This window comes from Dreissena polymorpha, chromosome 5 (assembly GCF_020536995.1).
Source record: "Dreissena polymorpha isolate Duluth1 chromosome 5, UMN_Dpol_1.0, whole genome shotgun sequence".
Classification (NCBI taxonomy): domain Eukaryota; kingdom Metazoa; phylum Mollusca; class Bivalvia; order Myida; family Dreissenidae; genus Dreissena; species Dreissena polymorpha.
In genome coordinates, this window is record NC_068359.1 from 20,545,251 (window position 1) to 20,549,435 (window position 4,185).

Below are 4,185 nucleotides of genomic sequence, written 5' to 3' on the forward strand. Positions count from 1 at the left end.
AGATAGCTTATGCGCAGGGCTTGTCGCCGGAGCGGGATTAAGCGGGAACCTTAACACGTGGTTGATCACGTGGTTATTGTAATGTTCTAATAATACAACACCATTGACTCTACACAAATACTTTTGCAAAGCGTTCTTTAATGTCATTCACATTATAAATTGAATAAATAATTAGTTTAGTTAAATATTATTCTATTGTGTGTTTTTTTCGTGATGGATTAATGTTTAGAAACTGGGTAGTGTCGGTATCATAATAATGTTAACATTCCACATTGTACAGACGAACAGTTTAAGCCAGTACATTTTCCGATATGTACATGTATACTTGTAATAATTGACAATCGGCGAAAGCTTTTCTTTCCTTACCAATATGTTTTTTAATCAATACGTAGTGAACAGTAACCTGATTTTTTCTGTCAATTACAATATTAAACACGGCAAAACTCTAACTAAAACTTATGTTAGACATTATGAAAAAATATGTTGAATCTACATAATAATTATCCATAACACGAACCTCCATTTTAACCCTTGTAGCGCTGGAACCGAATTTTGAAGGCCTTTGCAAACAGTTTGGATCCTGATGAGACGCCACAAAACGTGGCGTCTCATCAGGATCCAAACTGTTTGCTATTCTGACAGTATTCTTTGAAAAAAATCGAATAAAATGCTAATTTTAGAAATTCAGCAGATGACATTTTAGCAGACGACAAATTTCCCAGCATGCAAAGGGTTAATTGTAAATTGTATGCGACCAGATGTTTAAGTTCGTTGATTCCTTTACATTTATGTTGATTTTCAAAGCATTCAATGGGCCTGAAAATCGTTGTTTGTCTTAATTTACTCTAATAAGGGAATTATAGAAAGGTGCTTGATACATATTTTTATCATGTTAGTAGGTGTTGATATCAGTCGATGTTGGAAGAAACGTCATATTTCTCATGACCAACTCTGAATTATTCAATTTTTTTTTGGTAAAAACGAATCACATTCAACAAAATAAAGCATTTTATACCAAGATAATTTATGTCCGTCACAAAAAGCGAAAAAGATTTCAAAAACGTATTTTTCCAATATTACGCGCAAGTGCTCATTACGACATAATGAACACGTCGAAGGTTATACGCCATATTCACTACCTCTTCAAATGCAGGGTCGTTGCGATAATATTTTATTGTTTCTTAAAATATGGGGGAATCGAGGAATGTTAAAAAAACAACAACAACGGTTTACTGCCCTATCGTTTAACAAATAAGTATTTTTTTCAGTAAAATGCAACCGCGCGTTTGTAATATGAAGTCCCCACACTGATCCAATATTTTTCTAACTGTTCAAACGCGCGGTTGCACTTAACTGAAAAAAAACTTATTTGTTTAAAAAGATCACGATACCTATAGAAAACTCTTACGAATGATCGGGCTCTCCACTTTATCCCATTAAAAATGGTGAAATATTTAAAAAGAGATCTTATAAAAATGTTAACTGGGTCGCGCTTAATTATCCCAACACAGATACGAAAAAGTCACGTGGTATAGGCACCGTGGCATTGGCACGAATAAAAAAAAACGGCTCTGCGATACTCGGCGTTATTTTGTTCCACGCTTCGCCTGATATAATACAAACGAAATAGAAGAAAAGACAAATACGTTACTTTTGTTTATTAAATTTGTTCCAATACTTAACATGTTTCGGCCATAGCCTTCATCAGTAGTATCAATGTAAAAAAAAACATACGAAGAGACGTCAACGTCATACAGTAAAGTTACGTCGTTTGTTGGGAAATATACATTGTACATAACACATACTATTGCAAGATACAAAGATGGATCAATGTTAAAACACCATCCAATTAGTCAATATGGGCTGTCCGTTGTAGTGGCAGCCATTGTGTGAATACGATTTTTGTCACTGTGACCTTGACCTTTGACCTAGTGACCTGAAAATCAATAGGGGTCATCTGCGAGTCACGATCAATGTACCTATGAAGTGTCATGATCCTAGGCAAAAGCGTTCTTGAGTTATCATCCGAAAATCATTTTACTATTTCGGGTCACCGTGACCTTGACCTTTGACCTAGTGACTTAAAAATCAATAGGGGTCATCTGCGAGTCATGATCAAACTACCCATGAAGTTTCATGATCCTAGGCGTATGCGTTCTTGATTTATCATTCAAAAACCATTTTACTATTTCTGGTCACCGTGACCTTGACCTAGTGACCTCAAAATCAATAGGGGTCATCTGCGAGTCATGATCAATGTACCTATGAAGTTTCATGATCCTAGGCCCATGCGTTCTTGAGTTATCATCTGATAACCACCTGGTGGACGGACCGACAGACCGACCCACATGAGCAAAGCAATATACCCCCTCTTCTTCAAAGGGGGGTATAAAAATTAATGGCTGTAAAAGAAAACTTGTTTATCTTGTTTAAACTTTAAACACCTTTTCTGCATCTGTACACACCAACTGCATGCCTTTATTTGGAAATCTGGATGAATTATGGAACTTTCATATACCTCAAGGGTGCACATAAATTGGACAAAAGCCGAGTGTGGGGGTGGTTTTGAAAAAAATCAGTATATTTTTTTTAAGCATGGAAAGCCTACCAAAATTTTTTCATGTAGTTCAGTATTATGATGATGAATAAGAAAATAATACATGTAGATTAGATTTGGATAGGTGCCCATTACGGGTGCGCTACCTTAAGTGATCAAATATTGTAAAAGCGGATTAAATTAAAAATTGAAAAGGTTACTTAATATTTTGTCACTTACAGTAATACATTTCATTTTCATAATGTATAACATTGTTCCGGTAAAAATATGACAGTAATACACATTAAAAACTAGTACAATACTTAATATAATTGATGACCTCCCCGACATAGTATGTTTGATTTCGTTTTCGCATGATTTTTCCGAACGGGCTCCAACACCACGATGGTGAAAAAACTAGGATTAAACTTTGAAAATATTAAAATAATATTCCTACTTTGTAATAAAACACACCATTATGCATTAGTGCTTTTTTGCAAGAGGAAAACATACTAACAATATACTGATACAAAATTCAGACACATTTGCTAGTACTACAGTAAATCAATCGTTTTCAATTGCTGTAAGTAAATAGCAACTAGAATCTTAGTTTTAGATGTATGTACAACATATAGCTCGTGTGACTTGAAAGCATTTGAACCTTAATAAATGTATACTTATTGTAAACAAATTGTATTAGTTAATAATTGATTTAGTAAATTCTGAAAACATAATAATGAATTTAAAATACGGATATGGCCTATTGTCCATTGAAGGTAATGCATGTCAAGTTGCCTATATTGTAGTAATTTCGAAACCCTTAACTGTGATAAAACCACCTTAAAAACTGAAAGATAAAACCACTCAAGACAGTACCCCTCGTAGTGAGGTATCCTCTCGTTGAAAAACCATCATGTCGTTAATTGATGGCACCTGATTTTAAAACAATGACTAATACAATAAACAAACAATTCAACTTAATAATTGAAGACTTTTTATTAAGTTTCATTGCAAATAGACTCCAGATCGTACGTTCGTCCAGGAGAGCCTGGCTTGAAATTAGAATAGCATTTCAATTCAGGTTTGTTAAAGAATCCAAAAGTCAACTCAATATTTATATTTGTCTATATCTAGAGCAGGTTCATCTCACAATCCGGAGTAGTTTATGGTTGTACAAATAATAATACAACATACCTGTAATCGACAAATGGTAGAATCTTAATACGAAAATAAATGCAAATCCCTGTACTTGAATCTTTTTGTTATTAAACAGTTTTAAACAGTACAAAGCTCACGTTACTTCTTCTGTTCACCATTAATGAAAGCGTTTTTTATAAGTGTTCGATAAAAAGGACGTCACAAATAAATAATTGCAGACAAGCTCTCATATCTACACTCGTTATTGTGACTCCATTATATATCTATCTAAGATAAAGATATCCGTTTCGGCGGAATTTTGGCCAGCATAATATTATGGTATATTTGAAAGTTTTTTTCCATGGTACGGCACCTTGTGAGCTTCAAGGAAGGATGTAGTTGAACAACTTTTGTCCCATACGCATCACCTGTGCAGCCGCTCATCAATATGAAACATTAGATGTATCTTGAGTTGAGATCTGGTGACCAATTCTTTCCACACACGCTGCAAT

At 34.4% G+C, this 4,185-nt stretch overlaps 1 long non-coding RNA gene across 1 annotated transcript in view; it reads left to right on the top strand.

The window, feature by feature from the left end:
- Positions 1-4,185, top strand: part of LOC127831660 (uncharacterized) — a 128,746-nt gene that overhangs the window by 81,941 nt on the left and 42,620 nt on the right. The window lies entirely within an intron of this gene.